This window comes from Lycorma delicatula, chromosome 5 (genome assembly GCF_047948215.1).
Source record: "Lycorma delicatula isolate Av1 chromosome 5, ASM4794821v1, whole genome shotgun sequence".
NCBI classification, from domain to species: domain Eukaryota; kingdom Metazoa; phylum Arthropoda; class Insecta; order Hemiptera; family Fulgoridae; genus Lycorma; species Lycorma delicatula.
In genome coordinates this window covers 46,952,937-46,979,737 of record NC_134459.1, presented here as the reverse complement: position 1 = coordinate 46,979,737, position 26,801 = coordinate 46,952,937, and positions in this window count along the sequence as shown.

Here is a 26,801-nt window from a genome sequence, read left to right as displayed (position 1 = left end):
ATTTACATTAAAATATAACAATTTTTTTTTGTTAAATATTAAAAATATACAGTAAATATTTTGGTGTATAAATTATAGTTCCACTTACCAACAATTTTAGTAAAATTAATAAAAAATAAATAAATAAAAAACTGTATTAAAAAATTAATAAAAACAATTTTATTAAAATTTTTGGTAAGTGCAACTTTAATTTATACAATTATATTAATACCAACGGTACCAAATGCTTAATAAATTAAATCTAAAAAATATTTTGGTACTGTTGTCACTCAATTTTATCTCATTTTGCTTATTTTACACATAATAAACCTGTATTTAAGCAAATATTATAAAATTCCATACCAAGTATAAATAATGTGCATAATTATAATTTAGTAAGAATAACATAAATTTGTTCCTTTACACAGTCTATCCCGGTCTTTAGTATTGTTTTAAACCGCTTCAGTTGATTTCTCTGAGAGTGGTGATGTTCCTTACACGACCAGCTTCTGTAGTAAATAGTGAACGTGTCACGAGTAAGTCTCAATTATTACCTGCATTACCTTGTTTTTGGCTTTTAATTACGGAATACGGCAACGAGTACCCTATTTTATTACTCAGATTCTTTAGTAAGCTTTGCTTAAGATATTGGTTTTATTGAGAATGGCCATGTCGTTTTCAAGAGTGTAACATAGCCGCTCTTATCTCTTGTCGAATAGTCTAAAATTTGTTTAATTACATAATCTTATACGCGTTTACATATGATTTGTAAATTTATTCCATAAAATGACGTATATGATACTGAAACAAAATACCCGGTTAATTCATGTTAAAAGTAGGTAAAATGAATAAAATACTCCTCAGATAAAAGATAAAGATATTTGAAGTACCGTTTTAAAATATTTGCAGAGAAAGTCTGTTTTAATGTTTATTGTTGTAATTAACTCTACCAGGAATTCAATTTCTCTATTATTATATTAGTAAATAGTACTTGAATGCGGAGTGTCATTAAAATAACGTATAATAGTTTGAAAACGTGTTATTAAATCTGTACATTTACGTTTTAACTTGTCGATGTTGAATGTTTTTGAAATGTACAGTATAACAATAGATCATTTGGCAGGAATGAAATTATTCAGAACACCCTTTAACTAGTACCGACCCTCATTTCTGGCACAAAGCTCTTTCTGTGTCCCTTTCACACTATATAACTCTTTCCTATGCGCTATTCTTTCTCGTTCTACCTCTGTCATTATGTTTCTATCTTTTAAAAGGAAGAGGACGAAACAGCGCCTAATTCGTAAACAAAAAAAGGGGAATTTCATTGTTCTGATACTGTCTCGACTTATTTTATTGCTAATTCGTTATATATATTATGAACTAGTTTAAATGACTGCTGTGTATTATTGTTATTATAATTATTATTATCCTTGTCATCATAATATTTATTACCAGTATTTTTAACTATATCCTGTTATAATTTACTTTATGTTTGCTCTCTTTCTGACAAAGTTCACTACACTCTCTGAAATTGGTTTATGTAGATCTTCAAAAATTTGCGAGTCAAAGTTATTCGCTCTAATAGAGAGATTTTAGAATATGATGGTGAAATTATTCCTTCTTGAATAATCATTTCTTTACCTAATAATATTTGTTTTAATGTTATAAAAATGTAATTTTTTAAGTGAAAACCTTTCCTATTCCATATTTCGCTTTTTGTATTTATTTTTTAATTTCTTAATTTAAACAATATAGAGTAGCAACATTAGATTCAAAACATGAATATAGGGACAAAAGTTTCCTGTCGATCAGACCAGGTGAAAAAGGTTCCTGAGCATGCCTCAATTAATAATACTAAAAGTCGAGAGCCATACTACCAAAAGAACTTTGAGATATCCGGGTGGATCTAGTAGAATTTCCCACTGTATATCGATGTAAACTTGTCGTAGTCCCGTTTTTTGGTTGTAACTAGTTAAATATTGAATTTATAGAAAAAGGTTTCAAACAAAACTTGTAGAACGGAAAATTTTACACAAAAACCTTCTAGTACCATTTTAATAAAATTATAAATACACGTGAGAATCTATTACTTATATCAAAAACAACAAAAAAATCGTTTTTTATCTTAAACAATTATTTTTTTGAAAAAATAATGAAATCGAAGGTTAACGCTCAATAAAGTAATGGGTGTTTTGTTTTTTTTTTAGAGTGATAGAACTTTTGATAGAGATAGCTGTCATCTGTTTTATTTTGATGACATTCTGTTTTGTCATATTAAATCATTGAGCATTGGAAAATGATCATAAAAAGACTGTCGCCGCAACAGCGTTTACAAATTGTAGAAATATATTTCCAAAATCAATATTCTTTTCGCCAAACGTATCAAGCAGTTCGTAATTTTTATGGTGCACATAATCGTCCATTACAACAACTTATTCGTCGAACTGTTGATACAATTTCGAAAAAATTTATTCTACTCAATGAAAAACCAACAACTAGATAAAGATCTGTACTTATAGACGAAATTATCGATGCTGTCAGTGATAATATTGAAGAAGAAAAAAGTGTCTATTCTTCGCCGTTCTCAACAACTTGGACTTTGTCCAACCATTACATGGAAAACTTTACTTAAAGATCTTGGTCTACACCATACAAGATGCAACTGGTGCAAGAAATGAAGCCGCAAGATCGTAATAAGCGTCGTTTGTTTGAAATAAATTGGATACTGATTTCCTTTTTTATCGAAAAATTTTGTTTAGTGACTAAACTCATTTCAGGTTAAGTGGTTATGTCAACAAGCACAATTACCGTATATGGAGTGAAACCAATCCTCAGGAAATTTACGAGTCTCCATTACATCCTGGAAAATGCAGTGTATGGTGTGGATTACATGGTGGAGGCATCGTCTGTCCCTATTTCTTTAAAAATGAGTCTGAAGCGCATGTTACTATCAATAGTGATCGTTGCAGATCAATTAGTGATTATGTGTTTCCAAATTTGCATGATATCGACCGGCAACAGTTTTTGTTGCCTCAAACTGCTATCGAAACAATCGATTTATTGAAACAACAATTTAGAGACAAAATTATTTCAGGAAATGGTCCAGTGAATTGGCCTCCAATATCATGTGACCTAACGCCAGTGGATTATTTTCTTTGGGGATATGTAAAGTCTCTGGTTTATGCTGATAAAGAAGCAACAATTGACGCTTTGGAAGCAAGCATAACTCGTGTTATTAACAAAATACGTTACCAATCACTTGAAAAAGTGGTTCAAAATTGAAGTGATGAATATGGTTCATCAAAGCTACTCGTGGTGGACTTATGCCGGAAATTATTTTCAAAAATTAAATGTTAGAAAGTTACGTTTCAGATAAAAACAAACTTAGCTTCTAATTTATCTTTTTATTTGTTTTATTTCAATTAAAATTTATATCACTCTAAAAAAAACATTCATTACATATTTACAAAGTTTAACATAAAAATCTGTTTTTGTTACCTTTTTAAAAAAACATTTATTTATATTGCTATTTCTACTATTTGGTGCGCACTGACGCATTTCAAAAATATTACGCTCACAAAAATCAGTCAAACATTAAAATTTATGTAAAACTGATATTACCATTTAAAAGTAAAAATTTCTCCCTAAATCATTGGTTTGGCTATGATTGGTTTTTTGTACTTGTACTGAATGTCCCAAAATAAATTTTAATAAATATCATTTTAAAATTACTAATACTTATAAAACAACCATATATTGTGTTATGAAACTTATTACATTCATAAATAACCACTTTAAGAATATATTTGCAAAGTTGTTCATCGATTTTTTGAATTTTGTTTATATTTGCTGGTCTTTGATAAACAAATTTTAAAATACTGCGACCTGACAACATTATATTACAATATTTTATTCCTAAATGCTGCAAATTATTTTAAATTTATCAAAATTTGTTCCTTTGGGTAGCATTTATCGGTGACAATTTTAATTTTTTGCATTATCTATCGTAGATCAAAAGTTATCGGTATTTGTTTATCGCACGCACGTGTTGAAACTGCCGCCGACTACCTCATATATCTCTGCATAGGGCGCTACTGTTTATTGCACTAGCTCGTTTATTTATATTCTGATCGGAATGTGTTCATAAACATTTTTTGAATAAAATTCTCCACTCTACATTTTTAACAAGTATTTTTTTCTGTAAAATCAATATTTAACGACCTACTGACAAAATAGTAAAAAAAAAAAAAATGGTTCTCAAATTTTAATTTGTTATTAACAAATGTCGGAATGGTAGTGGTGCTCTCGACGTTTAGTGTGTTAATTGAGACATGCATAGGGATCTTTTCCACCTGGTCTGATCGACAGGAAACTTTTGCCCCTATATTAATGTTTTGAATCGAATGCTCCTATTCTAACATACAATGTTTTTATAAAAGTTAACTAAATTTTAGTGAAAAATACTGAATAGTCTCATTCTTTTCATCCTTATGGATATAATGTTTAAAAAATACGTTTGTATTAAACTAAAATAGCAAATATACACCGACACTGAACAGATTTCCCTAGTCCTTGATAATGGAAAAGTAAGACTAAGTGCAGCGCATGCACACAGCGGTATTAAAAACTGATCAATTTGGCGATTAGATTACAGTATTTAGTGCATAAATACTATGTTTACTGATATTATTTGAATATTAAACGTATTAAGTGATATTTGAAATCACTTCAGGTATCATAAAGTCGCTTTATAAATATCATAACCGTGCTCAATAATAGCAGCGTTCCATGCACAGTATACCTGGGAATTGAAATAATTTCCCGTTACCAAAATCTCCAACTACCAGAATATAATGCTGTACATCATACGTTAAGCTTATTAAAGTAAGTAGATGTGCTTTCGTACAAGTCGCACTTACATTTTTTCACTGCAGGTTATAAATGTTTATAATGAACAGTTTTAGATTCAAATATATACTCTTTTTAAAAAAAAAATTTATTAATATATCTTCTTAATGGAGAAAATAAAATCTAATATTGTGATAAAATATAAATAACTGCTTGTTTTCAAAATGTAAATCTATATGTAAAATCTATATATACTGTCAATTTAATTAAATTATATTGCATTTAGGTTGCTCAGAAAATGTTTTCAAAAGATAAAAAATAAATAAATATTTAGAATAGATAATAAATTTTAGTGGAGGAGACAAACCAACAATCAAATCACAGAAACTACAACATAAACTAAATTTTGTGACTAATAGTACTTAAAACAAAAAAACCTGCCCATCCATGTATAATTTTGTATGACATAGAGACAACCAGCTTACACAATCTAGAAAATTTACTAAAAGTCAAAAGAGGAAATTTGAGAAGAATCAATGGACCCAGAATCTCAGAACAAGGATACCGTTTAAAATCAAACAAAGAAATTTATGAATAACTAGAAAACCTGGAAACTTCAATGTGAATAGAAGACTAATATTTTACGGACATATGTTAGAATGAGCCTTCCAGAGTCAACAAACAAATTTTATAAAAACTATTCAACATGAAAAGTATGAAAGGTTACATCAAACAAATCAAAGAACAGAAAAAAGTCATCATAACTCGACTGAGAACAGGACACGCTAAGTTCAGCCACGTATATCTCATATTGAAAAAGAAGCGAAATCTATGTGAATATTTCTAGGATTATCCATCGGTATAAAACATTATTACCGACTGTCCACACTTCCAAACGAAAAAAAATTAAACTTCTACCTTAAAGATCTATAAAAATATTTAAATAATGTGATAAATTTTGAGAAAATTCTTAGTTATCAAAGGATTTGAATTTCCATCATTATATATAAGTGTGAATTATAAGTAACAACTAGACATGTGTCTTTTAAATCTATTTTTTTTCTTTTTATAACGACACAGTGAATTTACAATTTGTTCATAGAACAATAAGTAAATAGGATGTATTTGAATTAAGTTCACAGACCAAGCGGCTGGTGACTTAATAATGGAATGGATGAGCGCACGGTCAGACCATAAGGTCACTTAACTATAGCGATAAGGCAAACCGATGGTTTGCCTCGGCTATTGTTCCTCAGCAATCTTGAAAAATCATTGATCGTGCTACCTAAAAAATTGACCGCCAGATAATTCGGTGCTACAATCAGCATTATGTGATTTAATATTACGTACGTGTGACCCACTAGATGTCGCTAATGATCAGTGAGGTTGATGAGACATTAAATAAATAAATACAAAAAATTAAGGGTTCTTGTAAAAGATAAGAAGAAGAACGCTGGAAATAAATGGACTCAAGAAAGGAAAGCAATTCAGTCTCAAAGAATGAAAGATTTATGGAGAAGGCAACAAGAAGAGAAGAAAGTCAAAAGGAAAAGTATTTTCAAAGTTGGCCTGTTTACAGAAAAAATAAATTCACATTTCAGTTTTTAAATAATTATTTCCAATAGCTATAGAGGAATTAATATTTAAAAAAAAGTTTTACCTGTGTTCATTAAAGTAGATAAAAATAGAATAAAAGCAAGTGTTACTAAAAAACTTATAAAATTTCACTTAGGGCAATTCAAGTTAGAAGTGAAATGTTAGCAGATATTGAACCATTTAATACGACTACCTACTCAGACTGGCTACCAACATCTACTCTACATTGGTTAAGGTAAAATATAATTCATTCAAATTAGACAGAGGTAACGTTTAACAGTTACAGAATAATCTCTCTTTTTTTTATTTTTCTCCTCCCCTGAGCCGGACCGACAGCTAAGTATAAGTATAAGGATTATTTCTCCTGCCTTAATTAAAATTAAAACAGGTACATTTTTTATGGTTGTATGATAGAATATTTAATCAATAACCTTTTTTAATAAATTTAATTCTCTACTAAATAAGTTTTTCCTAAATTACGTATTCCCTTTTTTTTAACTAATTTGTTTGTATAGATGTTTCGTTTTTTATATATTGTTTTAAAATACCGTGCATCTAATATGTTCTTGTGGTTAAATGGTTTATTGTTTTCTTTACGTATAATTTTTTTTTAGTTCTATTGAAGTATAGGCTATTAAGCAATGTGTTTGGTTTTAGTGTTACATGTGTATATGTTCGTTTTCCCAGATCCTAGTTTCTCATGTGTTTTAAAGACGATTGATCTGATAAGAGCGTCTAGCCTGTATAACACAGCCACTGAATAGAAGTGTTCTGATTATAACAGCGTGATACAACCGTTCTTTTACTGGGGTGTGGTGCCAAACAAGAACTATAAATCTTGTAAACCTTTATGGTATTGTGTGTGTGTGTGTGTGTGTGTGTGTGTGTGTGTGTGTGTGTGTGTGTGTGTGTGTGTGTGTGTGTGTGTGTTCGTTCGTTCGTATGACGTGAACTAAATGGATATTCAATTTATAATTTTATTTATTACAATTATTTAAAAGTTTTTATTTTATGATATAGAAGATTATAATTACATAAAATTAACAACAGTTTTTGTACAATAGAATTAAAATAAACTTTAGATAGTATAGAATTACAATATTTTGAAATATTAAATTAAATGTTTAATTTTTAGTTTTCTATTTTAATATTCTATGAACAATTTATCGGTATTTTTTTTTAATCTTTAAATATTCCTATTTATTTCGAATATTTTTTATTATTTTGAACTTTTTTTTATTTAAGTTTTAAACAAAATTTTCATTCAGATGTTTATTAAAAGATAAAGAGAAACATTTTTAAAAGCGTACACACTCGTCACATTCCAAGAACGTGCCTTCTAAAATGACATTGACATACGGATCTAACGACAGAAGACGGCTGGTGTGTCAAACGCTCTGTAAACTAGGGTTATTTATTAAGAAAAACGTCTAATAGAGGTTTTTTATGTTTGTTTTTTTTTTATTATTTTTTTTTATATTCTATTTATGTATCTTTTCTATTTTATAAGCTTTAAGATAATTAAATATTTTATGTTTAATAATTTATCTATTATTACATTTAATATTATTTTTATCTTGTAATAATAATATATTATTTTAATTATAAAAATATTTATCTTAGAATAATTTTAAGCTGAATTAACGGAACCAATTATCCTTTTTTGTTTTTTTAATATTCACTAAAATATTAATGACAAAAGCAAATAAAACTAGTTGCCTTCATTTGCGACATACAGGATCTAATAAAATGATTTATTTCATTTTTGTAATATTGGTGAATTATTAAAATTTTATTTATATGAAGCTTTACGAAGCTGAATTGATATAAATTGTTAAAGATTTTTTGTTTTTACTTCTTTGTACGAAGTTAAGGAAGTATTGTGAACGCGAAATATTTCGGTTTACAGATTTCAATGGAAAAATCTATTTTGACCATCTCTGAATCCATTTTGACTAGTTTCGGCGTGACATCTGTACGTACGTATGTGCGTATATATATAATAACCCAAACAGTCATGACTGCTTAATATTTTAATCCTTTAACTTTATTTTATGTTCCTGACGATAGTCTAAGAACTGAAAGATCTCAAGTTTCACATTTAATTTGCTCTTAAATATAAATATTACTCTTAAAAAGTTTGTTAAAAAAAGTTTCTATATATACATGTATGTATATATCAAGTATGTTGGACTTTATCAGGTTTTAAACCGTAATGATGATTTATGTTAGTGTTGAAAAGCGGTGTGATATTGTATTCCAGTATATTACAAAATGATGTTTTAAATTTGTGTTGATGTATTGAAAAGTAATTTAGTTACGAATTTTATGAATATATACAAGCGTGTCGTTCGATTTTTTTTCAACCTTATGAAGACATTTAGAATAATAATTTTTTTTTTTCATCATTAACACCCTTCCCCTATAAAAAATTATTTCCGTAATTTTTTTTAAAATTTACTACTTTCATGATAGACTTGAAAGTTTTTTTTTTGCATATGTAATATTTTTATTTATTCTAAATAAAGAATTAGGGTCGAAAAAATTATAAGTTTGTACCGTAAAGATGAAAGACAATTTCAATTTTTTTTTTAAAGGCAACGTTTTTATGCAAATAAAGAAATATTCTACCTTACTAAACGGCATTTGTATGAGTGTCTGTGTGAGCGTCCCCCTAGCTTAGCACCGGAATGTACCGATCACTAGCGGAAAATCACGATTCGCTAGTACATTTCTCGTGGTGGTCAGGTGTATACTTAATATAAATCGATATACCGTATATATATATATATATACTTCTATATAGTTTTAGGAAAATTTAGTTCTTTTTAACTGGATCAGAATTTTCGGACGAAAATCGCAAATATCTCGCGCTCTGAAAACTCTTATCGACCCCCGCGGCGATACTCCATCCGCTCCCAGTGGTACCCGTCGGATGATAATATTTTCAAGTGCCCCCGGGGCGCCGTTCGGAAACTGTGGAGGGGGCAATGGGGTGCCACCGTAATATCTCGGCAACCGCTCGCCCAATTTTCACGATTCAATCGGCGTATGTATCAGCAGGTCGAGCGTTAACTGTTTAATGCATCGCGAACACTCTTGATCGACCGGATTTTGGTTATCCGGAAATTAAATAGTTTAGCCCTATGTTTTGATTTCATTCGCCTACTATAAAACGTACCGATCCGATTTTTCGCTAAATATGATGAAACTGTGCCCTAGCGCTGCTATTAAGTACAAAATTATGAAGATTAAAAAGTAGAAAATAAAATAAAAAATGTAAAACGCCTCTCAATCGCATTAAAATAAAAAAAAATATTTTAGGACGGTATCTAAGAATGGATATGGCAACTTTTGATGGTGATATGTAAGATTGTGTGAAATTCATAGCTACAAATTATAAATCTGATGTTTTTGCCAATTTTTTCTTATGCGTGATAAATGGCCTGAAGAGTTCAATCATCACGCATAAGAAAAAAATGACCAAAAACATCAAATTTCTAATTTGAAACTATGACTTTCACATAATTTTACATGTCACCAACAAAGCTTGTTGTCAAATCTATTCTAAGATAGCGTCCTAAATTTATTTTTTACCTTTTAGTGCGTTTAATTTAAGAGTGGATTTAAAATTTTTTTACATATTTTTTATTTATTTATGTGATTATTTTTTTCATAATATAATGAATTATAACCAAAACGTAGGCACCGGAATGTACCGAACACTAGCGGAAAATTCCGATTCGTTAATATCAATTGCACAACACAAACACACAAGGATAAGTTATCGATTTTAATAACAAATCATTCTATTAGAGATCCTTATTTCTTTTTCTTTAGTTTTAAAAATAAATAAGTAAATAAAAAATTACTTTACGCCATAAAAATAATAACATTTATTTCATCACTTGTTGAAATTTACATTTTACGCTGTATAATATTTCTAGAAAAGTTCAACATTATTGTTACTAAATTTTTTCAACATCCATTTTTTTTATGAAAGAGCAAGAATCAACAACTATGGACGTTAGCCCGGTGGAAATTGGTAGAGTATGAAAAGATGCCGTGCCTGACCGGGATACGAACCCGGGACTTCCACAGGAAATGCCAAGGCGCTATGGAAATGCTAAGACCTACTTAGCCACAGAGATTATAGTTCCTATCATAAGTACCCAAAGAAATTCTCCTTCAGAACAGTGTATATAATTAATTATGTAATTCTTTGCTGAAGTAAATTAAAATGATTTTACTTATTAAATAAAAAGCAGGATACTTCAAAATGTATTATAAAAAAAAAGGAAAAAGTAATAATTAGATGATTGATTAATGAAAGAAAACAAAGAATCAAAATTACAGATAATGATTTTAAAAAAATTTATTTATTATAAATTACAACTCAATTTTATTTTTTAATCAAAATGTGTCTCGGATAAAATAAGCTTTCAGAAAGTTAATAGAAATTCTGAATTCATTAGAAAAACTTGAGAGATTAGATTTTATTTCGCAACATTTATAAATGCATTGATAATGGAAAACAATAATTGGTTAAAAAATAATTAAATATTATATAAATACAAAATTGAATTTGTTTCTTTTTTACTTTTTTTTTGTTGTAATTTTTAAGTAAACGCTTTTAGAAAATATTTTACCATCGATTTAAACCATTGTAAGAGTAAAAGCTGCAGAGAAACATGTAAAGGCCATTTCAGAAAGCAAACAAAAGGGGTGAGATTTTTAAAGGGGAGATAGCCTAGTAGTAAGGAAATCAGAGTGGCGGATAGGGTTCCAAACACACGTCTTCACTTAGTAGGTCCAATATCAACAAACAAGGTAGAATCATGTCTTCTCTCAAATACCACCCTTCCTTTAACATGTAAAATATTAGATGTTAGTTTATTGGATGATATCGGAAAATTTAATTCACTTATTTAAAATTATAAAAGTATCTGCAGTTTATTAAATCAATTAATTTTATTATTATTATATTAGCAGACCCGGCAATGCTTCGCTATTGCTAGATTTGTGTGTGTGTATATATATATATATATATATATATATATATATATATATATAGATTAATTGAATACAATTTAGTTTGATAAAACATTAAAAAACTGAGTGTTACGGAACTTAACAAAATTTAACCTTTTTCTTTATAAAAGTAAAATGTAAATAAATCGAATTGTCAAAATAGCACTACCTATCGGATTTACTTCAAACTACTCTCTAAACACAGTAGTCGGTTCAAAATACCCCTACATTTTTTTTCTACTGATCAGATTGAGGTTTTTAATCTTCTCCAAACAACGCGGACCATTTTGCAAAACCCGCGCGTAAATCGGTCCAGTAGTTTTTTAGTTTATAGCAGTTACATACACGAACATTGACTTTTGTATATAAGAAGAAGAAATTCTGTTAGTATATTTGTTTCGTAAATATTTCGACTATGGCACCACCTAGCGGGTCCATTTTCGCAAAAATATTTCTTTTCACGTAAATGATATATATTCTTAATATGAACCAAATCGGACCATAAATGCAATTTTTCCAAATATCTCAATCCCAGCGCCAACTACCGGGTTCATTTTTTGCAAAAATATTTCTTTCACGTAACTAATGTATATATTCCGAATATGAGCCAAATCGGAACATAAATAAAATTCTTCAAAATATCTCGACCCCATCCCCACTTAGTAGGTCAAAAGTAATTCAGAAACTTCGCGGGCGTGCGCACAGCTACTCACCAAAGTTTCATCGCTATTAGATGAATGGCATAGGAACGCGTACGGGACAAACAAACGATTTTATGACGAAAAAATAAATCGTGAAATTTATAAAGAAGGATTAAAGCTTGGATAGAGTGCTAGGATGTTTACATGTAATATAAAATGTTTGACAGAATAGCTAAAAAGAGAATTGTATTAAACCAGTTTTAAAAAAATGTTTTACTGTTTTCATTTCTATCTTAATGTTAATTACGTACTTCAAATTATTAGTGGTACTTCCTAAGTTTTCGTGGTAATATATTTTTGAAGGTGAAATATATATACGACTACATTTTAGAATCTTTACATCATAAAATTAATTACTGTAATAATAGGTATTACACACATTCTACAAAATCGTGTAACTAAAAACTTTCAAGGAAACAATTTTAATAAACATAGCTATTATTAAGTAATAATGAAAAATTTTACTTCGGTTTAAACTGTGTGTTATTTTACTTTTAAGTAATCAGTAATTTCATTCTGTTACACCATAACTATTAAATCTATTTGTGTAACCTTATTAACAGAATTTTATTTCTATTGTAAAACTTAATTGCTTTGTAATTATTTGTATGCATGGTATAATATTATTAAAATTAAATATGGCGTATTGTTTTCATATTAATCCATTAATATGTATAGTTATGAACTTTTTATAGTTGTTTGTTTCTTCATGAAAGTTTTTTTCTAATTACGTAGTTTTTAAAATACTGTTATAATTACATTAGTATTTATTTTTATAAAAATACTTAAAAGACATGACGTTTTCTGTTAATATAATTTTTAATTTTATTATATTTGGATTGCTTATATATTTTAAATAATGTAATACTTGATAATCGATGAAAAAAATGATTAAAACTACAGAGCGATCGATGAGTCTATGCTTATAGGATTTCCCCCTCTATCAGCAACTATCCCCCAACTAGTTAATCTAATGACATCCATTTTCCCCCCCGCCCGTATGCAAAAAACATATTTCTACAAAATAACATATCCTGTCAGTCTATTTTACTTCTGATCATTACATATTTTCTGACAAGTTATTATAGAGATACAAGTACAATGCAAATAAACACTATGACATAAATTAGTATGAACTAATACATGTAATTGGTCGTAGAAAAATTTCTACGGCAGTGAAATAATTCTGATGCATTAGTTCAAGAAGTAAAATAATTTTCACTTCTCGTTTTCATTCATTCCAAAACCATTTATTAGTCATAGACTTTCTTGCAGATAATATTAATTATTACTTGAATATTTGTTGTTTGTGTGTCAGATCTGAAGCTATATTTTTCTATTATTTTGTGTAATCATCTGTACTTATTTAGTAATATAACTGGCCCGTTAATTACATGAATTTGTGAATTTACACAAAAGATTTTTGTTTGAAAAGTGCGTATTATAAATACTGATTCCATCCTACTATCTAATAATTTCACAGTGCATGTAGTAACTTTCGGAATTAAATATACTGCACATAGACTCTATTTATTTTAATATGTTATTCAAGCTTACTTCTTTATTAAATAGGCTTAAACTTTGGGAGGAACTGAAAAAGATTGGATTTACTTCAACACAAGTGCTGGGTTGTCCTATGTAATATCTTTATTACACTTTCAGGTGCATACGGTATGGTAATCAACGTATTGCGTATTTGTGACTATTTGACAGTGTTCCCCTCGAATGTTTTGTGAGGATGCCGGAATGTTAAGACTATAACCAATTCCTGTAAGTAACCAAGCTCCCATACAGTATGACATAATTTATGTTACACAAGTAACATAAATAATTGTTAAGTTCAATATTACTTAAGTAAAATAAAATTATAAATAAATGTTTTAAAATAATAATATAATAATAAATAAATAATAATGTAATATAAATAATATTATACAGGTGAGCAACATAAAATCGAACCCATAATGAAACTGCTACCGAACACTATTTATGAAAGATTCTCGCACAACTAGCGCAACTAGTGGGTGAATATGTTACTACTGATTGTTGCTGCTGTTTGTCAGGTGGTTACTGTCAGTGCAGTATACGTTTTGTTGTAGTGCATTATTGCTATTGCAGTTGTGTTTGTGTAAAATGCCTTGTTCAATCCAGGAAAGTATAGCTATAGTTGAGGTCTATATTCTTTCTGGATCGTTTGAAGAATCACGTCAAGTATTCATAGAAAAATTTCCGAATGCCTGTATCCCAGCGAAGGGTAGCATATGCGATTTAGTTAAAAATTGGCATACAAAAAGTTCGGTTTCAAATGCAAAACGAAATAGGCAACCTTCAGTCAGGACTCCACTGGCCAGTGCAGAAATCTAAAGAAGATTAAGGCCAGACAAAAAAAAAAATCACTACGCAAGATATCCCAACAATCTGGTGTTAAATATACATCTTTTAAATTGTTCATGAATTAAAATTGAATCCATACCTCATTACAACTGTGCAACAACTGAAGGAGACAGACAAACCGAAACAACTTGACTATTGCAACTGGCTTCTCGAAAACAGACAGACAGACCCTATGTCGTATTTTATATCAGACGAGGCATGGTTTCATTTATCCAGCCATGTAAATTCGCAGAACACCAGGTATTCAATGGCGAGGAATCCTCGTGAGATATTCAAGCGTACACTTCACGATGAGAAAATTGGTGTTTGGTGTGCCGTTTCCGGTAATCGTATATTAGGACCAATACCTTTTTACTGGACTGTCAATACAAAGTTTACCTTACAATTTTCCAAGACTTCTATGCACAATTAACTGATAATGAAAAACAAAATACAAGTTCTTCCAACAAGACGGAGCAATATGTCCCACATCAAACGTTTCACTAAAACGCGTTCATGCAGCTTTCACAAATGAACGAGCTGTCAGGAGAGTACGGTGCCTTCCACGTTCCCCAGAGTTGTCTACTTGCGATTTTTTCCTTTGCGGCTACTTAATGAAGAAATCTATACATCTAATCCCCACAATATTAATGAACTGAAGGTGAACGTTTAACGAGAAATCAACGCAATTGGCAACAGTATTTTGTGTCAGATGGTTCTCAATATAATCGAGCACAAAAGTGCATCGATGCTCAGGGTATTCATTTTGAACATCTTTTGTAACAATAAGGTAAATAACTGCAACATTTAAATTACGTTTTATGTTTTTATATTTAATTTATCCGTATCATTCATAAAATTTAATTCCAACATAGCCTACCGATTCTGCAGCGGTTACGTTATGAGCTCACTCTGTATCGTTATAATATAATAATATTAGTAGAAATAAATCTTTAATTATATCGATAAGATTTCCTGTATCTCCTCGCGTTTAGGAAATACTAGAAGCGTGGTGGAAATACTAGATCATTTTATGTTTTGGGGGTACTTATCACGTTTCGATTAGCACGGAAAAATCATTGTCTAACTTATTGTTTATTTTAAAACTTTTATTTGAAAATATTTAAAGTCTTTTTTTTTAATTGTAAAAGTTTACGACGGTGACTTCCTACGTTATTTAAATTAACCATGTTTGATGACATCGAAATAAGTAAAATTTATTTTGTTAATGTATAAATAAACCATCTTAGGCAGGCAGTAAGAACACCTGTTGCAGTACGCTTGGTTCCCACAGAGATTGTGTGGGCGAATACTAGTCTTACAAATAATATTGTGCAAATAAACAGCGAATCATAGTAATAATAATAATAACGATTGGATTTTAAAACTTGTCGGTTTGATTACCGCTTTAGTACCTTATGCGAACACTTCAACCTGTTTGCTTACAAGAGTTATCATCTGAATATCACCAATAATTATGCGTGCGTTTTTTTTATTAAGTGTTAAAGCACGCGTGCATTCGCTCATGCATATACAACGTGAGCATATCTTAGGTCAAAAGGTCAGTTGCACTTGAAGTAATGTTTTTGAAGTTGATTATTACACTAACTGTACTGTCATAATTTATGGCTATTTTATTTATTGCTATCGTATCTGATAAATTACAAATATCGTAGTATTATTTTTTTCTTGCAAACATAAGTTATATACTTCATTGCTTTTTAAAATTGTTAAATTCTGTTTCTTGTTTAGTGACTATAATTTAAGCGCATCGTTGTTTTAGTGATATTTATTAATCTGCACTTATTCGATTTGTTTTTTCTTTTTATTTTCATTTAATTGCCTATATTTGTAAGCACGTGTATTTTTACGCGTTATTTTATTTATGCGGATATAATTGATTTTTTTATTGCAATTTAACATTTTAACGATGCCTATAGTAATTAAAATTCTTTTTTGCTTTTTTTTTTATATAATTTAATGGTATAAGAAACTGTCTATAAATGTAAAACATTTCTATCTTTTACAAAATTTCTTTAAAGGAGAAAAATACCAACATGCTCTCTTTTCTTGTTTTTTGCACCCTTGTAATTCCAGAATACCTACATCGATGAATAGGGATCAAACGGTTTGTCTCGGTTATGCATGTGACAGCGAATATATGAAGTTCTGAAGGAAATGAAATAGTTGGGGTTGGACGTCATTTTATCAAAGTTGAAAAACGAAAATTGTTTCAGACTAATCGAGTACGGAAGGATAAAAGTTACCAAAAAGTAAAATAATATGCTTGTATGGTCTGTATAAATTAATAAAAATTAATTACTTCATACAAAAATTAAAATGAAGAGGTCATTGAAAATAAATTTGAAATTTTTTACAGCAATATTGAAAAAACTCCTGCACTTCTCTGTACAAAGAAGACCAATTTTTCGTTTCCGACGCTCTCATTATTTCACAATCAGAAACACACACTGATTTTAAGAGAAAACGCACTACGTACGTGTTTGATTAACCAATAGACCCTACACACAAGCATGGAGTTTTAACTCGCTCACCACTGTGACTCATTGCATGAGCGCATAAGAAATATATATCACTATACATTCAACATCACCTCAAAATGTTTTTCTATCTTAAATTAAGCGTAAGTCAAGAACGACTCAACCAATCGTCATCAAATATTTACATGCACAACTTCAGATGACTACTACAGCATATCTAAATTTCAATAAAATTGATCTTGTAATTTTGAAAATTTTTGAGCCGCAAAATCTTAACATAGGCCATATAGGCCTATGTTAATATTTACGAACCACTTTAAGAGAAACGAACCACTTTATATAAAAGTGGTTCGTTTTATATACATATATATAGGGTTATCATAAAAGAATGGTGCGGTTTTGAACTTGGTTTAAATTAAAACAGAATTACTTAAAGTTTATGTTTTTATTTTTCAAATTTGTCGTCTCAAACATTTTTTTACATATTTAATAAATTTCAATATGTGCGCCCTTAGTCGCTCGACAAATGTCTAAACGATACTCAACTTCTCTCCAAACATTAGTTAATATTTCTTCGTTAATGGTTGTCATTGATTCATTAATGCTGTTTTTTAAGTGGTTTAGGTCTTAGGTCGCGAATTTTTTGTGTATAAACAACGCTTTTGATGTACGCCCACAAGAAAAAATCGCAAGGTGTCAGGTCTGGACTCTTTGGAGGCCAAAGTATGGGTCCTTGCCGGCTTATCCATCGATCTCCAAATTTTTCGTTCAAAGCGTCCGTGAGCAATGTATTGAAGTACGGGGAAGCACCATCTTGTTGGAAATGAAGTTGATGAATGTTTTCGAGTTCATCCGGCTGAGGAAAGCAATAATCGATTAACATGTCAAGATACACAACTCCATTAATTGTTTTTTCGGCAAAGAAGAAAGGCCCTATTACACGATTTTTCATCACACCACACCAAACATTAACTTTAGGCGAATCGCGTTGTTTCTCAATAATTGCGTGTGGGTTTTCAGAGACCCATATTCGTGAATTGTGTCTGTTAACACATCTATTCACATGGAATGTAGCTTCGTTTGTAAAAATTATATCATCTAAAAATGATTCGTTTTCACTTGTTCTGTCCGACATTTCAACAGCGAAATTGTAACGTTTTACACCATAATCGGGTTTCAATTCCTGCAGTATCTGGATTTTATAAGCGTGTAATTTCAGTTTTTTATGTAAAACTTTGTGAACTGTTGATTTTGCAATACGTAATTCGACGCTTCGACGGGGGGATGGACTTCCCAGGACTTCTAATTGCCGATTGTCTAATTAGTTAAACCGTTTCGTCTGGTACACTTGGTCTGCCGGTTGATTTCTGTTTCTTAACTGATCCGGTTTCTTCGAATTGTTTGAACCAACATGTTATGTTATTTTTGTGTGATGGGTCTCTTCCGAATTCACGTCGAAACGCACGTTGAACTATAATTACGGATTTTAATTCAGCCATCAATAAAACACACTTTGTTTTGTCTTTATCCGAGAACATAGTAACTCACTAAACTCACCGCAACAACAATACAAGAACTGACGTTGTGGTTACAACTGCTGATAAACAAACTTTTGGGTTTGAGGCTTTCAGGGATACCTATATAACACCTAGAAATTTCCCTACAATCTTCCTATGAATTACTGAAACCGTACAATTCTTTTATGATAACTCTGTATATAAGGAAACCCCAATTTTAATGAAAAGTATTTTCGTACTCGTAGCTTAAAACGTAAAGAATATTCATTTTCATCCCCACTCACACCATGCGATCGAAAGTAATATCGTACTTTTTTTTAGAAAAATCCGTAAAAACAACTAACGCTTAAGATTTTTCTCATTATTGATGATAATTTTCTAAGATAAACCCACACTAGGTCCACCAAAAAAGTATTTTTCAAATAAGATTTATTCTGTATTTAATTTGATACGATCAAAGAATTCTGGTCTCAGAGTTTTGATGTTTGATAAAGGTATCACATAAAATAATCGAAGAAAAATAATTTGGAATAGGAATATCTCGCTGTTGAATCAAAGAGTTTCCTTCTGATGCATGGTTTACACTCAGTTAAATACACAACTTAATTTAAAATATTTATCATTTTATTTAAATATAATATTTTTTCGTTTGTTTAATCAATGATTCTAACAAAAGCTCGCGCGACTACCGTATTTAATTCGCGTGGGTGTGGCGGTACTTGCGGCGACGGTTGGCACTTACTAATGCAATTTCAACACTTACATAGAACAAATTTCGCTTGTACAATCGGCAGATGGTGTAGCCATGAGGCTTGTCGTACCAGATACCGAGTAAACCGGCGATCGAGTTCGAGACCCAGCCAGACAGAAATACGTTTTTACGCTTCAAATATTATTCATATATTTAATTCTATCACTCACCTATGACGTCACTACATAGTAGTAGTAGTAATTTAGAGAATTTTTCTAGGTGGTAGTGGGATTTTGCAACAAAAAAAAATTGCAAATATTTCTATTTTTTTAATTGTTAACAAATGTGCCTAAGAAAAATATCTTAAATAAGCGAAATCTTAAGATACTGAGGGTGACCTTGCTCTACAGCCTTGCCCTCTTGACCTTTTAAGTTGAAAATTTAATGGCATTATCGCCCCATATATAGAAGTAATTTAACCAAGTTCAGATTAAATCGGTCCTGTAGTTCTAGAAATAAAAGGTGATTCAGAAGCCAACACCAAACACAAATACATTAACATCCGGAAAGTTTCCATGCGGGTTTTTGGGTTCCTTAGGTGTTAAATCGTCAAGATCCGATGTAAACTGCATATGCCCAATTGGACCAATTACAATATTTGTCCTTCTAGAGCTGTAGCTTTTCTACCGCGCTATCTCTACGGGAAAACAAAAATCGAGGCATTCTTAGATCGTTAAATCTTTTCCCGTATTTTTCGTAAGTTAATATACAATTACATTTTTTATTATGCAGTGGGAACCTTTTCTTACGGGTCGTTTATATAATGAAGGTATGCTCTAAAGCAAGTTTACAGGCGTTTAAAAGCAAGGGGATAAATCGATTACAACGAAAACGTGAACGATCGCAAAAAACGCGATCGGCTGCAAAAAGTATACCTACAGATCAATATATTTTTAATAGCAAATTCAATAAAATATGTTTTATACTAATATATTAACTTAATGAAAAAAGCCTTTAATCGCTTCCTCATACGACCATTTTCAAATCTTATTAAAAAGAATTTTATTTAGTTTTCTTTGAAATTTTTTTTTTATGAAATATACATTACATATCGTGAAATTTATTTCAAATATATATTTATATAATTTTACAACATTATACACTTTTATAAATGTATGTATAGATATATATAAATAAAAATGTATATATTCGTTTATTTCGTTTAATCTTAAATCTCCGAAAGTTCTTCACCGATTGCTTTGAAATTTTGACACAACGTTGCATTCGAATACGCGCGTGTTTTTATATACCTACTATTTATATACCTAAGATGTCACCTGTGACAGGTAAAACCATGTTTAAAAAAAAAACAGCGCTATCATGTGGACGTAAAAGCAACACACGCTATACTAAATATTTACGATTCCCTTTCAGTGTTCCAATATGTGTGTCTGCTACAGACTAAAAAACTACTGGACCGATTTACGCGCGGGTAAATAGGTATAAAGGGAAAAACCAATAAAGGTAAAAGGGGAAATGGAAAAAAGAAAAAAAGGGGAAAAGGAAATGGGGGAAAGGAGAAAAAAAATGGGGAAAGAGGAAGGAGAAAGGAAATAGAAATGGGGGAAGGAAAGACAATGGGAAGTAAACTGGCGGCAAAGAAAAGAGGAAAATTGGGAAAGGGAATATGGAAAAAATGAATATAGGAAACAGGAAAATGGGGGAAAAGGAAACGGGGAAAGGATAAATTTGTGAACTTCCGTAATGTTCATTTTGTTAATGTTTTATCAGACTTTCAGTTGTATTCATTTAACGTATATATATATATACTCAAATCTAGCAATAGCATTGGCGGGTCTGCTAGTTTTTAATATGTGTATAAATAAATACATTTCATAAATATATTTTTTTAATTTATTACAACAAGAAAAAAGAGATTTTATTATTTCTTATCTTGATTCAGGTTATCTTTGTATAGTTATGTAATATTGTTTTATATTATTGTATTCTGGTAAACGCTATGTAGCAATAAACATAATTACGACCGATTACATCTATAGATACGAAAGGCGCTCCTTAGAAAAATGCAAATAATAAGTTCAGCCCGTAAAATAATAATGTTTAACTTAATATTTAATCGTTAATTTAAATTATTTTAAAGAAGGTCAAGATTACTTCAAGGTTGCTTTTAAGTTACGAAGAGAACGTTACGTTTTTTTATATGACTTGTACAAGTATATTTATATGCTGTATACTGTCTCGACATCGATTACGTTAAATAAGTATTTAGTCCGGTTAATCTGCATCTAGACAAGTAATAACTAAATAAACAAATTATACTCGATATAATTATACATAAAATTATTAACAAATATAAATATTACTAACATAAGAAAAATAGATATAAATGCGCAATCATAACACAACTTATAAATTGTTAAGTGAGTATATGATATAGGCTAAATATCATATAATAGCATTTATCGAGGTCGTTATAGGTTTAGAATGTGTAATTTTATTATTACGATTATTTTCTTTTTTTTTAAATCTTCTGTGATGATTATTATTATTAATAAAAATATGCGAGTTTGTTATTCATGCGTTGCCTATGTTACTATATAGATTTCTAATTTATTACATAAAGTTTATAATTTTATAATTCAGATTATTCTATTATTATTTTTTCTTTTTATTTACCCTTATAGAACCCGATACAACCAAATGTAATTTTTGTATATATACCGAATTCTTTGTTCAGTTTATTATTCCTACACGAATTAAACAGCGAGTAACCAATAAAGAGTAGAATTAATATTTTGAAACCGGTCATGTATTTTTTAATTAAACTAGAATTTTTAAAAAATGACAAAATCCTAACTGTTTTCACAGAATTTTCCCAGTGATAAAATATAATATAATTACTAATTAACGACTTTATTTATTTTCTTAAAATAAATAGTTTGAACTCCGGCAAAACCGATCCCAATACTGTATTATAAAATGTGGCGGAAAACTGTTGATATCGAGACTGGTAGATCTAATCAGCAACTCATATTAAAACACTAATGAACGAGAGCGAGGGATCCAGCTTTTTAAAACCGGATTTTTTTCGTTTAAGAAAACTCCCAACAGAAAATTTGATCTTCCTAAGTTTTTCTTCGAGAACGGTTGTAGTGTCAACAGCTCTTCACTGTAAGAAAAATTCACTGTTTAGTAACCGAGATAACCACTAAAAGATAGGGTTTTATAAAACTCAGTTGTAATTTTTTAATGAAATAATGGCATGAATATCGCAATTTTTAAAGAAAATATAATAATTTTAAAGATCGGAACACGAGATATGTGAGTAGTGTTAAAACTATGGAAAGTGGATAAAATTGCGAATGAAATTTTGAAAATTGGTATCGCATGGGGTTGCTCTTTGATAGATTAGACGGTAGGATACTGGTAGAAGTTTATTTATTTATTAAGTCTGAAAGAATTAGATGGATGTAATATTTGTGTAAAATCGATAATACAAGAAAATCAAACTTAATTTTGAAATGGAAACTTACTACGGCAAAAAATATGAACATTGAGGAAAAAATTGAAGAATTAGGTCGATGAAAATCTGTTGTTATAGTAGAAAGGAAGGCTGCAGGACTGTTGTGAAACAGGCAAAATTTCGTAATTGGTTTTGGCACCAATAATATTGTTGTAGATTAATAAAACTCAAGAAAAATTTATAAAAATTATCACAAAGTATCCTTATGCTAGATACTTTGTTTTATGGTGCCGTAAAACGTTGTTAAAAACAAATCAAAGGATGATATTTTATGGTGTTTAAGGAAAAAATTCTGATGTAGACACTACATTACTTCCTTGTACACCTGTTAAATTACATAAACACAACTTTAAAATGAAAAGTACGTAAAATTTTATTTCACTAATAACTTCTGATTTTTATTTTCATATTTTTCTTTTTATTGTTATTATTTATTGTATTTTTTTTTACACTCAGAAGTTAATAATTATAAGGTTAGTAATTATTGTAAATCAATTTATTTAAATTTAAAAAAAAAAAAAAAACAAAAAAAAAAACAGGTAATGAAGTTCATTCGAACCGATATGCCTTCGCCTTGTAAGTCCAATTATTTCATTAATTAAAATTTTATTTGCCTATAACTCTGGAATAAATGAAAATAATGAAAACATGGGTAAAAATTAGATTGCGATTGATCGGGTAGTCTTTTGTTTTCCCGAACAAAGAAAAACCCTTTTCCTCTTTATATAATAGTATAAAGTTTCTGAAAAATAAAATTTAAATAAAATATTTAATTTTTTTTCTAGAAATAGTTTATTTTTTATTTATCGAGTTTTTTTTTCATATATCGATGAAAATCTCTCAATGAGAACTTATTACTATAGTTAAGAAAAAGTAAAAAAATAAATTCTTTTGATTTTGGTCTTTTTTTTTGGACGTTTTTGGTAAGTCGATTGCAATCAAAAGGAGAGATGCACAACTAGATGTTGCAGCAGTCCTAAATCCAAAATTTCAGAATTCTACGGCTAATCATTTTTCAGTTATGCGAAATACATACGTACATACAGACGTCACGCCACAACTAATCAAAATAAATTCAGGGATAGTCAAAATGAATATTTCCGTTGAAATCTTAAAACCGAAATATTTCTTGATTGCAATAATTCCTTTACTTCGTACAAGGAAATAAAACTGATTTTTAAATTTTACCTTCTCCCTTTATTATAAAGTTTAAAACGTATGTCCATCCTATAAATTAGTTCCTATTTCTTATTTATTTATTACATACCGGTATTTATAATAATTTATAATTCTATTTTGGTTAGAATTTAATACAATTTCAGTCTAAGAAAATTTTGATATCAATCAAGAATAATATTTTCCCCTGATATATTTATTATAATAGTCGGGAAAATAAAAGAAACGAGATAAATATTAAAAATTAAAAGCAGGATCACAAAAAAACATTCTTGACAAACAATGCTCTTTTTATAGGATAATTAAAGAGCGTGTTGGTGGTAATTTTGTATATAATATAATTTATTTAAACATACGTGTATATATATATATATTTATATATATATGTGTGTGTGTGTATATATATATACATAATCTTTTAGTCTCTGACACACACTCCCGGTAACGTAAGGATTCAACGCTGGGTCATACATCTAAATCGGTTCAGCAGTTGAACTGCTTCTTTTTTATGTTATCGCCACTTAAGTTTGAAGCTTGTGGATGGGATATGGAATTTCTGTAGCATATGAAAAATGTTATACCCAACTGGGATTCGAACACAGGACATCCGGATGAAAGGCCGAAACGGTACCACTCGCGTCACGGAGGCCGGCATCCTAAATACATTATATTCTTTTTCGGGCAGTAGTGTTAAAAGAAGTAGTGGTTTACTTAGTTTTTTTTATAAGTTTTTTTTAATTTATGTAGTTATTAATTACATATAATTTATTTTTAGCGTTCATAAGTTGATAAAGACATCAGCTATGAAGTAATTTGAGTAAAGTTATAACTAAAACAGTCTTCTTTGTATAGTATACTTATCTACAAACATAAAGAGCAATATTAGAACCGCTTGCATTTTGTACAAAGATCAATATTTTCTCTAGTTGGCTATTACGAAAATCTACAATCTGATGTGAATGTAAATAGATTGTTTGGGGCTAAAAAAAAAAAAAAAAAAAAAAAAAAAAAAACAGAAATCTGCTAATCATAATTTCACTTTTTTATAATAATTATAATAAATTAATAACAAAACAAACACAACTTTCTCCAGTGTTATGTCACGTCACTGAAAAAAGAATCCATATATATATATATGTTTGGAGTGTCGCTTTATATGGAAGTGAAATTTGTACAGTCGGAGTATCTGAGAGGAAAAGATTAGAAGCTTTTGAAATGTGGTGCTATAGGAGAATGTTAAAAATCAGATGGGGTGGATAAAGTGACAAATGAAGAGGTATTGCGGCAAATAGATGAAGAAAGAAGCATTTGGAGAAATATAGTTAAAAGAAGAGACAGACTTATAGGCCACATACTAAGGCATCCTGGAATAGTCGCTTTAATATTGGAAGGAAAGGTAGAAGGAAAAAATTGTATAGGCAGGCCACGTTTGGAATATGTAAAACAAATTGTTAGGGATGTAGGATGTAGGGGGTATACTGAAATGAAACGACTAGCACTAGATAGAGAATCTTGGAGAGCTGCATCAAACCAGTCAAATGACTGCAGACAAAAAAAATATATATATACATATATATAGGTTTAATGTGACATTCAACTGATTCATTTAAAATACTAGGACAAATTATATTTAAATTTTTTAAATTATTTGGTTAAATATTATATTAGGCAAAGTAAGATATTCAAGCTCTAAAGAGGCTGTATTTTTGTTTTTTTAATTTTACTGCAAAGTTACCTTTGCGAGATTTATTATATTAAAACCTCTGATATAAAATTATTGACTTTTAATAAATGTAAAAACGATAAATTTCTTTACGTATACATTATGAAAATCTGGTGGTTCATTTTCTATATATTTATCCTTTAAACTCAACTTCGCTAAATATTTAGTCGGATGTCTAAGATGGAAAATGTTTTTGAATTTTGATCGTTGTCGATAGTATTTTAGAGTTGGATTCGAATCTCAAGTTTTAATTAAAATCTTTGTTAGCATTATGTAAGTCGGTATAAACATTTGACAAAATTGAAGGAGCAACAATATTTATACAACGTAATTTGTTTTCCTCAAAATTGAATTCGTAATCTGTTATTCATTTTTATTTTTTATTTATTTATTTTTTTTTTTTTTTAGAATTTCCAATCTTTGGTGTATTTGTTAGGCAAATGTTGTAAAAAAAAGGCAAAACATTTTTAAAACATCGGTATATTTTTAGAATTTAAATAAAATATTTATGTTAGAAATTCGTTCTTAATGCCTAGTGTAAATATTAAACGTAACGAATTTAGAAAATGTATGTTTGAAAGAGAGAAAAAAACGCATTCGGATGGCATAACCGAACGAAAAAGGTATCAAAAAACCATTAAATAAATATTTATTAGCAATTAAATCTTTACGATCTTATTTAACGTTTTTGTAAAGCGCTATAGAAATCGTAAATCATATAATGCGTATTTTTACAACCTACCAACCGATTTATTCCACCCACTTACTGGACTTTTCATTTTCATTTTTTTTTTTTTTTTTTTACCACTGTTGTCATTTAAAACTCTTCCAACCGGTAGTCCAACGCAGAAATTATATTCTCTTTCTTAATATCAACAAATTTAATAAGAAAAATTATTTTTCTAATAAAACGTTATTGATTTTTTGATTTAACGTTCTGCAACTTCAAAATGTATATTTTCAAATTTTTATTATGGGGTCACGTAAAATACAATTTATCAAATTTGCTACAGTTTTTCGTTAAATTTTCTTATAAATACTATTCTTATAATTGTATAATTTTCTATCATTTTGGAGATTAGTTAATTACAAATAGTAAATATTGTACTGGTTCGTCATTT